This window comes from Amphiura filiformis, chromosome 4 (genome assembly GCF_039555335.1).
Source record: "Amphiura filiformis chromosome 4, Afil_fr2py, whole genome shotgun sequence".
Taxonomy (NCBI): domain Eukaryota; kingdom Metazoa; phylum Echinodermata; class Ophiuroidea; order Amphilepidida; family Amphiuridae; genus Amphiura; species Amphiura filiformis.
In genome coordinates this window covers 21655268-21668133 of record NC_092631.1, presented here as the reverse complement: position 1 = coordinate 21668133, position 12866 = coordinate 21655268, and the positions used below count along the sequence as shown (strand labels likewise).

General features: G+C 36.0%; 1 protein-coding gene across 1 annotated transcript in view; it reads right to left on the bottom strand.

The window, feature by feature from the left end:
- The window catches only part of LOC140150695 (BAR/IMD domain-containing adapter protein 2-like), a 118708-nt gene that overhangs the window by 48752 nt on the left and 57090 nt on the right, over positions 1-12866 (bottom strand).

Sequence of the window (12866 nt, the reverse complement as noted above, 5' to 3'; positions counted from 1 at the left end):
ATTCGAACCTACGCCTCCAGCTACCCCATGATTACGATCGAGTCTTAGTCTTTACCGCTATGCCACCATGCCCTCAGTTTTGAAATTTGAAATTTGAATAAGATAATCTAAAATGATCAATGTAATAAACTTTTGTAAAATCTTGTTACAAACCGATATCTTTCTGTAGCTTACATTACATGGATCTCAAACATCCATTCTCATCTGTCTGAGCACAGTTCATCAACCCCAATATGTTTGTACAATCATAGAATGACCTTTGCATGCATTTGGGTACAAAACTTTTATTCCACAGTTTCAGGTCAAATTTTAAATGAATTTTGTTGGCAAGAGGTCGTTGAACTCTGCCATGGTAAGGAGACTATTGTCACTCATAGAGAAACCACATCCACCATATGTGTCTGAAGGTAACAGGATATAGGCAGTAAGGGAGGTTGATTTTGGAACTGGGGTCTGAAACAAGTGGAGATATCTGTGAATCCATGTAGAAACACCATTGCAACAAGTCATTTTTGTGGAAATTACTGTAATTTTTGAGGAAATCCAAATATATTTTGGAAAATAAACCTGTCGAATTCGCAACCTTGCACAGTGTTATACTATGGGAGATTATGGGCTAATTTATAAGTACTTGTATTATAGGAATTATAAACACAGCCCAGCTCATTATTTGGTATCAGTTTATTTTTACCTTTTAAGGCAAAGGTTTCTTTTCTATATTGATGGCATAATAACATCAGTAAGTACTAAAATCTAATGATTATGATGTCACTATCAAGTCTTAAATTGCTATTTAGGCCTATGTCAATTTTAGGAGCTGTTAGGAACGGTACAGAGGTCAAATGAAAAGCCGTCAGTAATACAAGCAGGATGTGAAGATGTTGAGGGTAGTTTGTTTTTATGAAAATGATATTAAGAGGAAACTACACACTGTTGGCTGTTCACTTCATCAGAATGAGCTTCCTTTCGGAGACAGGCCTATTAAGCACCTTGATGATGAAAATTGTGTGAAACTGATTCATCAGGATTTGCCACAGGTGAATTCAACAAAGGTGAATGGCTCCCTTGATCAGATGGAATTTGATGGAGAGTCACTGGATGATCTCAGTAGGCCTAGTGACCAGAGGCTTCTGCTAGAGTATATTCATGACATTTCCTATGGAAAGGTCAGCCCAAGATTTGTAGCCTGGAAGATAGGACCATTGAATCATGCATGTTGGTTGACACACAATAAGACTGATGTGTCTGTGGACCAGATGTGCTTATCCTACAAAAAAGGCTTCACCATGCTATCAAGTTCATTGTTGAAGTGTATGCAGTAAGTTGGTTTAAGATCAAAAGGGACAGCAAGTTCCATAACCAGCAACTGTACATTTTCAACATGATCCAGAGGATCAAGCTGTAGTCTGAAGAGATCCAATCTATCATTTTCAGGAATCTCAAGTACAATGCATTTTGTACTTGAACCTCAAGTACAATGCATTTGCATTGCTTCCTGAGAATGTACTGTACTCCATGGTGAAGTCTGATGATTTAGAAGTGAGAGAACCTGCACTCAAGAAATTCTTGTCTATCAGAAGTGAAGAACCAGCAAAGAAGCGCTTAAAGAAGATCACACCAATTAATACTGAAGCCACCCATTGGTCGGAACTTATCAGCCTGTCTCAGAAAACATTCCTGGCCAGGTGCTTCAAGAAGCATTGCTGAATGGTTCCAAAGTAGAGCTGCCTGACATGCCTTCACATTCCCAGAGTGTTGAAAGAGCTGTGAAGCTGACATCTGAAGCTGCCCACACTGTGTATGGTCTGGAAGTCACATCATAGCCAAATCTGTGAGTCGTCAGATGAGACATTCCTTTGCTTCTATTAAGGGATCTTACACTCAACAGTATGATGACCTTGGAATCTAAGCAGAAGTTAAAATGAAGTGGGGTCATTGAAATTGAGAACTATGATGTTATTGTTGATATTAGAATGACTCCTATATCTTGTATGGATAACATTGGAACAATTTTTTAAGTTAAATATAATGAGCAAGAAAGAAGCATACTTTGGGGTTGAAGAGTAGGCCTACAAAATTACAGCACTCCCAGGTGTGATAAGGGGTTAAATTTGACAATTTTCTGGGATCTGATACATAATGGTAATTTTTCACATCAATGGAATGAAACAGTTTTCACATGTAATATATTGATACCAAAAACGTAGGAACTTAAATATCACATATACAAACTTCCCATAGTAAATGTGGTGCAAAGCTGCGAATTCGACAGGCTTATTTTTGAAAATTAAAATGGATTTCCTCAAAAAATGCTTGATGGTAGAATTTTTTTCTTTGCATGGTAGTTAATGTTATGGCAAGTCACAGATATCTCCATTTGTTTCAAATCAAATATCTAAAAAAAGTTGAAAATCAACCTCCCTTAATAGGCAGCCATATGCCACAGGAAGCTATGTAGAATGGTCTATTCGCAGCATGGTGTGGGCAACCGCTTGAGCTAAGGAAGTGAACTGTGGCTGATCTGGTGTTGGCAAGCAAGGTTTTGACGATAAGGAAATACCTAGTAAATCCTGCATTGGCTGGTTGGTTGCAATGGTTGGTAATCTCATATAAAAGTGTGCTTGTAAACATGGTAGCCTGGATATGATTTTGACCTATTTATAGATCTTGAAACAAAAAGTGTCCTATAAAAGCGCAATGCCTAGAAAAATGTTATTAGATTATATCAAACTTGAAACTGATAATGAAACTTTAAACCAACAATACACTTTCTGAAAAATAATAAAAAATAATTTTTGTATCAGAATTTAATAGTTGACATTTTCCCAGAAAATTGTAAAAGTTAACAATACATTGTACAATACAATACCAATTAATTACACATTCAACTTTTAATAGGTTGCATGGTTACAATGTTTACAAAGATCCTTTTAAGTTTAGTTCATCTATATGGTGTTGCAGATGGGACCAGAAAAGGGATAAAACAATCTGGAGAATTCTTACATTGTTAACATTTCATATATGCGTACATCCATATCAAAACGATGCACTTGTCAGATGCTACATGTGTCTCATTTCACATAATAGCTAGGAATACAGAACAGACTCAATTCAAGTGGAGGTCACTTCAAATCATCCCCAAGTGACATGGTTAAGGAATGTTCTCTGTATTCTTAAACCATGTGACTTGGGGATGATTTGAAGTGACCTCCACTTGAAATGAGTCTGGTATTCATTCCTAGCTATTATGTGAAATGAGACACATGTAGCAGCCGACAAGTGCATCCTTTTGACATGGATGTACACATATGTGCCTATATTTGCCTAGCTTGTTCAAATCAAAATCTTTATACAATTTTTATACAAGCTGCAACATATTGCTAGCAAGGGCATTGTACTAATGAACGGGTCAGTGCCCCTTAAACTTCAAATTGCATGATGGGACAGTTCTTTTATACCTCCAATGTAAAGCAACCAGACTGGTCAAAGGTGTGAAATAGGTTTCACAACATCAATACTATCATCTCCAACGACCCAATCCAGAGAAGATATCTTACCCTTCCCAGAATCCTTTGCAACATGTTACACAACCTCATGTAATCAAATGACATCCATATTTCTTTGCACAGGGTCCCTGTAAAATACCTTTTTCATGTTGAGAATAGACTAGCTTTAGAAACAGGGAGTTGTTACAGTAGTCCATAATTTGCAAGATCAGGATGCGCTTTGTTCAATGAAGAATTTCCTTGACCCGATCGACAGCCTCATCCCCCATTTTTCTTCATCAAAATTGAGATTTTGGTATCAGAAGATGGGACAGATATTTTCTCATTTAGGGACCATTCACAAACACTTGTAAGGGGGGCCTGATGCAAAAAAATTTCATTGCGAATATTTTTGCCCCCCCCCCCTCAAAAATTTCAGGCCCCCCTTTTTGACATGAAAATTATAGGTCAACCCCATAGAAAAGCATATGAACTTAATTTTTCCAGGAAAATTTGTGGTCATTTTTTTCAAAAATTTTCAGGGCCCCCCTTTTTGCATCAGCCCCCCCTAGTGTTTGTGAACGGTCCCTTATATGATATCCCAGTGAAATTAATGGCTGAGATATTTTTCATTTGAATGGTGTGAACAAAAACATAGTGATTTGTGGTAACTACATGTACTATCCTATGGAGCATTGTTATACATGTTTTTGCTTCTCATATCACAACCGCTGGAGCAATACAACTCAAAATTAGGAAACATTGATTTAGTAGGAATTTTTTTTTCGGGGGGCATTGAGGGGGCAAAGTGAATTTCAGGGGGGCAAAATCACCAAATTTTATGCAAAAATTGCCACAAAAGTGGAATTTTTGCCATTTTTCGTTTTTACTGGGGGGGCAACAGGGTGGGCAAGAGTTCTGACTGACTGGGGGGCAGAACAGGACAAATCAAAACAGGAAAAATCGGACTACACCTCTTAAAGACTCAAGTTTAACTGCATAGTAGCCTAAAACTGCAATGATACTGAAAAAAATGCAAAAATGCATTGTGGGAAGTGTAATATACTTTAGTATCTTCTCTAATCCCACTCTGTAAGGCCACAGTTCTTAAACACTATGCCTGTACACACTATGGACCACAATGGCCTCATCCTGATGGCATATTTCAACGACCTCAATTAAACAATCATAGTGCAAAATTTGACCTCAAGTTTCAGAATATGAGTTTTTGTACCCAAATTGTCAAAGGTCATTCAATGAATGCACAAATGTGTTGGGGTTAAAGAACTGTGCCTTGATAGATGAGCATGTTGTGGATCCTAGTGACACTTGCAAAATGACCCTTCATTACATTGGGTACACAAACTCATACTCCCTAGCATAAGGTCAACCTTTGTGCTATAAATGCTGAATAGAAATTATTGAACTATGCCACTGGGATATGAGACAATTTGGGGTCATAGTTCAAGTTGATGGAGTAGCTAAATCAAATTAACAATTAATGAGCAGGGATCTGGAAAGTCACTTGGAAAAACTCTTGTACTGATACCTAACTAATTAATTGAATAAATACGTAATCAGGGAAACAATTCTACTGGGTATACCAACTCAAGTTTACAATCATTTACCTATTCATTTATGCATTAAAAAGCCCATGGCTTAGACTGCTGGTGTCACTAGGATCCACAACATGTTCATCTATCTAAGTATAATTCTTTAACCCCAACATTCATTGAATGACCTTTGAAAAATTGGGTACAAAACCTCATACTCTGAAACTTGAGGTCAAATTTTACACTATGATTGTTTAATTGAGGTTATTGAACTATGCCATTGGGATGAGGCCATTGTGGTCCATAGTGTGTTAAAAAGATTGGTCTCTATTATTGTATCAGATTTTCTCAAGCAAGCACACTCTTATTTATCATAATAGATTCCTATAAACTTCAGTGGCGGCACCATGATTTTTTTCAGGGCTAAGTGAAATTTGGAGGGGGGGGGGTAATTGGAAAATTGTCCTAAGACGGGCGATTTGACTAGAAATAAGTGACTTTGGCCCAATATATAGTGAATTTGGTCCAAAATAGGGTTTTTTGTGTGATTTTTTTCCTGAGGGGGGGGGGGGAGGGGCAAAGAAAACAGGGAGGGGGTAAGATAAGAAAAAATTGTCCAAAATAGTGAACTATAAACAAAATCAATATTACTGACCTCTTCCTTACTGTGTACTAGAACTTTTCCCCTCAATTGATAACAACACTCCTACCAAAATACAGGATACTCACATAAATGTGGAATATATATATAGTAACTTAAGGTGGTATTGGAGGCATTTTCTAGAAATTAGGAAATGCTTTGCAACATTTTAAACATATGAATTGAGTAGGGTAAAATACGCTGATCAATGTGCCTTTTGTTTGGAGCAAATCGGACATACGGTTTCCATAATACATCAATGTGTTCTGATGTATTACATAGTGAAGCCGCCCCTAATTTGCATATTTGCATAATTAATTAGCATTTATGCAAATTAGCTCATTAATTATACAAATTACAGGGCGGCTTCACTATGTAATACATTAGAACATATTAGAAACGCTTTGACCAAGTTTAGGGCAAAAGTATGCAAAAATTACATATTAATGAGCCTTTCCAGTCCTTTAAGGTGGCTGTGTACTCTCAGACATGCATGTAGTAAAAGTGCAATAACTTTGTAATTATTCGCAAAAACATATAAAAGTATACATTTTTATGAAGGCAAGACATCAATAAATCCTAATATAAATACAGATTTAGGGTAAAAACAACAATATTGAAGAAAATCACAAAAAGTGAGTTTTTGGCAATATTTGTTAGGTACATCATAACAAAAAACACTCTTTCCAAAATATTTTATTTTGTTTTTAGCTCAATCTTGAGGCTCCATTCCAAAACGTTTTTTTAATTTTTTGATATTGGCCTTATTTTTTGAGATATTGACCATATAAGGCATCAAAATGAACTTTTAAAATTCAAAAACGCCTATTTGCACAAAATGATGCCCAAAATCGGAAATAGACCAAAATATAAAAAAATGAGAAAACCGTTTCTTGAGTCGATCATGCTTTTTACGATGATCATATTTGCTCACCTATAGATGCTGTATTTATTGAGTTATCGTGTACCTAAATCGTCATTTTACCGAGAAAATGAACATTGAAATAATGGCTGCGTTGAAGTTTAAAGTGGTCACATTTTACACTTTCATCGAATCTCACAGGAGAATGCGACAGTTTTCGTTTTTTTTTTTTTTTTTACGTGAACATCGGGTAAATCCACAGCCCTTGAGAAGTTTGAGCGAAATCCATTCATAACTTGATATTTAAATCGGGGAAAGAACTTGAAAAAACCCCACATTTTATCAGCTAAAACGGAGCCATTTGACCACTAGGTTTTTGTGAAATCAGTGCTTCTGTGGTGTTTCCATAAGATGCGCCGCGATTCAGATAAGCATCAGCGTATCGCGCCGCGATTTGTGCATTAACAAATTGCGCGACACGCAACGCGATGAGTTGTTGCGTGCGTGTACCTTGCTGGTACAACAAATATTTTCTTTCCTTTTCAATTTCAAACACGAGTGGAATAGTGAAATAAAATCCATAAAATATTGCAGTTGGAGTTTACAAATCTGGATTTTCATTCCTTGTATTTATAAAAAACATAACAAGGTACAAACATATCATAAAAACTAAATTTTGAGAAAGAAACAATGGCTAGAGTACACAGCCGCGTTAACTAAATTGATTTTTGATAAAAACAATAAGATACAAAGAAAATATAAATTGATATATTTTGAAAACTGTATGTCAAATTTGCTTCAAACAAAAGACATGCTGATAAGTGTGCTTTGCTCTACTCAATTATTCTGTTTTAACATGCTTAGAGCACTTCCATAATACCTCCAATACCACCTTAAATTTTGTTTGTATGTTTAAATCCTAATATTATTATATTTGCAACATTACATATTTGATAGGAGTCAAACACCAATAGCATAAACACCAAATTCAAAATTAATTTGATCTAACCGATAATCGGAGTTGAGCATGAGATATGATCGTAATCATACTGCTGAAAACAATACAAGCAAAATCCAAAAACAATTTTTTAGGTATATATATCTGAAAAATCAATTTTTTCCCAACAGACACATTTTGCTCGATTACATACTGCTTGCAGCCATGTCTACAACATGACAGATTTCGATACATGATAAAGATATATTCCCATCTCTTGTGGCATACAGTTACTCACCATACCCTCATCTTTATCTCGATATGTTGCTGTTATTTATATTGATGGATGTTGAATATATAAACTCTTTAGATACCTTTGTTCAATTCAATTGTATCAAATTAATCTTTGAAAAGTAATCCTATATTTTATACATTTGTCAATATATATCCTTGGCATTTTCACTAATTTAGCATGCAATGTTAAAGTGATATAAAAATGACTTTTCGATGAAAGTTACACAGCATGTACAATGTACAAGTATACGTCTCTGAAAAGCAGGTATGATAATCAGTGTTTGAATTAAGGAAAAATAAATGGTTGTCCCACGGACAACCAGATTACAATTTCTGGTTGTCTGTCTAAGTTTTTGGTTGTCCGTAGGCGTACGAAGGTGACTTTTGGCTACAGATTTATGGTTGTCCGGCGGACAACCAAATCAGTATTTTTGGTGTCCGGCGACTTTTTCAGTTGTCCCGGGCGAACGGACAACCAAAATTTCGAACGCTGATGATAATGAAAGGGCATACTGCACATAATGTCAGTTTGTGGAAGGTTTTAGATTTCCTTTAGTTCACAGTATAGAGCAACAGATGGTGTTATAACATTCTAATAAATTCAAGCAATACAAACTTGAGATGTGTAAGATTACGAGATAAAATCGGACTTTTAGACATAACTCAAGAACTGCAAGATCTACACAGAGCTCTATGTTATTTGGTGAATGTAGCACTATTTATTTTATCTGAATATTTCTTCAGATAGCTGTTAAAAGGTTTTAGGCAAAGCATGTTCAGAAGTAAATGTATGCACACTATATTCTCTGACCGATTATCATCAACTTGGTGCGAACAATGTCACTTTCAATAAGAAACAACATTTTCTATAGCTTACCACGGTCCACACATAATCGGTAAGTGTCGAAAGTGACATCACAATCCCGGAAATGAACCAAAAGTCATTGTGAACCTCCAATAAAAGCCCCCTCTTTCGAAAATGTCACGCCCCTGTGGCGTTTTAAAATAGAGTAAATACGGTACATAAGAAATTGGGGGAGAATTTGGCCCTCAAGCATACATATGTTTGAAACATATTTGGCCCTACGGTGGCCCTCAAACTAATGAAGTTGAGAACCACCAACTTTTATAAGCCAACTTTCTATAAAATACTAGCCATGTACTTTTTAAAACTACAATGCAAGTCCATAAACTGAGTTAGATAAATATTTTAAAGAGCATAGCATACCATAAGGAACGTGAGTTACATTTATGATGTAATATTTAAATCAATAAAAACGAGACTATGGCACCTAATGGCACTTAATTGCTCTTTAGCTTGTGTCTCCTGACAAAATTCTGACGACTCCAGACGATTTGGTCCCCTGATCCTCAATAACCACAGAACCCCCCTCCTTGAACCCCAATATTGTTTTTAAAATCCCTCTCCTATACTAATGTACTGTATAATTAACAGGAATTACAATATGATGTCAGTCGCAGCATTTCAACCAACACATGGGATGTCTGTATGTTGGGAAAGCTCATTTTCACTAGCATGCATGTTCAATCAGCTGTGTAAGAGCTGTGTAACCTCATGTATGCAGCATTTACACTGTGCATCTCTCTGATAGAATAGGAGGTATCCATGGGCAGAGCCATAGCTAGGAGGATGTAATATAAACCCCAACCCCACCCCACCCAAAAAAGTCCTCTTTTTATCTGTAAACACATTGAAAATCTGCTCATCAACTGTCCATGATATGTGACCATCCACCACAAACCAGCCATAAAGTCAGCAAATTGTATTCTGAGTTAGAGTTAAAATGTGCATGAAGGTTGTATTCATAGGTACCTCAAGTTGGTGCTACATGTATCTCATTTTGCTAGTGCCAGTCAAATACCTTTTAAACCAATCAATAATCCTACTGTTGAAGAGGGTAATAAGCCGTTTGTTTTGGCTAAATCCTGTTCAAGTAGTGAGTTACAAAGCATTGTATTTTGTCTAGGTATGAAAAACTAACAAGTAACAATGAGAGGACATTCCTGAACCTCGTCAACTTGGGGATGATTTGAAATGACCGCCAATAATGACTGCATGTTTTTGATATTTATTACCAGCAATGTGGAAAAAGAGATATGTAGAACCGAAATAAGGTACCATTTTGCTGAAGGAGCAAAGCATAAACCATAATTCCGCTTCTGGATATCGTTTGAAGTCACATGATATCATTTTAAAGCTTATGATATATATTTTCTAAACACAAAAATAAAACAAAATTGACCGGGGGCAGACTCTACGGCCGTTTTTTGGTGGACGGTCACATATATGCTTTGAACAATCAACAGGTTTATAAATGGGCTGTGAATAGCTGTGAATATAAATGTGCTCAGAGGACATAATGTCCTTACCATCAATAAATCATTGATGTCATAATATCAACACCTAATTTGTATCTCAGTCAAAACACTTGTCAATTGCCAGAGAAGGAAAACACTGTCATGTAATTATATCCGCCTGCTGTCTTAGGTAAATGTAAAGCACACATGTGAAACACACTTGTAATTAATTTTGCCTTTATGAAAATTGCTAAAATTTTGTGTTGATCGTGGAACTCTCGTAATGCCAGCAAACTTTGCGGGTGATCAACACGACAGTGTACGGCACAGCTTTAACATTTTCAAAACTGACCAATTGGGTTTGTGTAGCCATGCGTGATTGTAACCAATTACAGCAGCTGCGCCCCTCAAGAAAATAGTACTATTGATCTCACCTCGGGCCCATAGTTTTAACCAGAACCTCTCATGGCAGTATATATTTGTATACTATCCTACATTTGTAAAGCAACACAACACAACCACCCTTATATCAAGCAAGTGTTATAGAATATAGTTTATACTGCCCCTCGTCTCTGTTCATGTTCTAACTATTTAAATGTTTTTGACAATCATCTTGGGAATGGAACCCGTAATAATTTTGTCAAACAACCAAAATCATCTGCAGTATAAAGGGATGCACCATTTGATTCTCAGGGGGCATGCGAGTTCGGGTTAGGCGGAATTGTTTCGGTGGCAATTTTTTTTTTCAGTGGTTGAAGGCGTCAATTAATTTTTTTCAATTTTAATGTACACCTTTATAAAATACAGAGTTGGGGTGGGGGAAATGGTGCCCTCCCTGTCACATGCCAAAACATCCACAGTGAGTAATCATTTATTTTAAACAAGAAATATATTCTGATGAAACAAAAAAACAAAACACTAAACAAAACACCAAAATATATGACAATAAATGTGACACATTTATATCAAAATGTCCCTGTGTCCCTTTGAAAGTATTGAGATTTTAAGAATAAAGAGGGACGGTGAAGTTCACTCGCTTCATACCACTGCGGCCCAGGTTCAATTCCCCACGGTGCCACATGTTAGTTTGGTTGCCGATCCATGCTTGTCCTCCCAGGTTTTTCTCCGGGTGCTCCGGTTTTCATCTAAAATCGGACCTCTTCCCATATCCCTGTCCCGTAAAGTCCGGTTGGCATCCCTTGAATTTAGTAGCCTTTGAGCACAATTGGGCTTTAATGCCTGGCTTCGGCCGAATGTTATAAATAAAATTTAAAAAAAAAAAGACTGAGCCTTAAAATGTTATACATTGTAGATTTGTTTTTTACTGCATTTGAGGTGATACTTAAGGTAGCTGCCTCGGATATAACACCCTTGCAGAAAAATAGCTCCTGTGTCTGATCAATCAGGTCTATTCATTTAAATCTTTAACATAACAAAGAAAAGTATTTTCCCCACCTATTTTAAGAGTCTTATAAGAATTGTAACAATTCTTATGTTTTTCTTTATTTTGTGCACATTCCCTTAATTTTGACAGTTTTTGATTTTTTTTGCCCACTTAGGAAGGAGCTATGGTTACCAAACTTTCAGGGATAGTAAATAAGCTTAATATCTAAATTCTCTCATCAGTTTTTTTGGATAAAGTGTTTAAAAAAAAAAAAAAATTATTTTTTCCATTTTTAATTTTAGGGAATGTTAGAAACACTGTAGCTTAAAATAGAAACACTTAATTGGAAAAAACTGACGAGAGAATTTAGATATTAATCTTATTTACCATCCCTGAAAGTTTGGTAACCATAGCATCCTTCCCTGCTGGCTAAAAAAATCCTAGAATTTAGGTAATTTAGTGTTTTCAGAAAAAAAATAAAAAAATCATAAAAAAGTACCAACATTCCTGTTAAATATATACTTAAGTAACAGTAAGTCAGAAAATAAACTTTGTTTGTATTATTCTGTGATATATTGGCAACAAAATGAAACTTAAAACTTTCATATACAACTGCTATAAAGGAGAGAAAAATCAGTTTTAATAAAACCTTTGTTTTCAAAAATGTTGCTATTTTGAGAAATTGGCAAAGTGCCAAAAGCCCTTCCCTGTAGTAATTCAATGGGATTTTGAGATGACAAAAAATTGCGTAACTCAAAAACGCTTTGTTGGAAAAAATTAAAACTTGGCAAGTGGAACTCTCGTAATGCCAGCAAACTTTGCGGGTGATCAACACGACAGTGTACGGCACAGCTTTAACATTTTCAAAACTGACCAATTGGGTTTGTGTAGCCATGCGTGATTGTGCGCTATTTGAAGGCATCAGCGGAAATGAGCCAGTTCTAGCACAGTACCTAAAATACAAATTTTGATAAAAACAAACAAAAACACCGATATAGTGCACGCCAAGTCTTCCATCTACCATGCTCGTCAAAAGTGTTAGGGTACTTTTGATAGGGTAATGTAAAAAAGCCCCCCACTCCCTCCAATCAATGTTGAATCCTACTTTTTGGTCATACACGTCTAGTGACACTCAACATTGATTAGTGGGGAGGGTTTGGGTGTCAGGAAAAGCTTTAGGCTTGACATCAAAGAACCTCCATTTCAGCACGTTAAAAATTACACAAAATAAGGCCATAATATTATCCATAAGTGTCCCACCACATTTTGACAAGTCTTTTAGGTTGTAACAACCTTTATCAAGATTTTCCTATCATATAGCGATGTTTCAGTGTGCTATCAATACCCTCTTCACTGGCTGCTGTGCTACATTTATCTTTGTTAAAAAAAAAA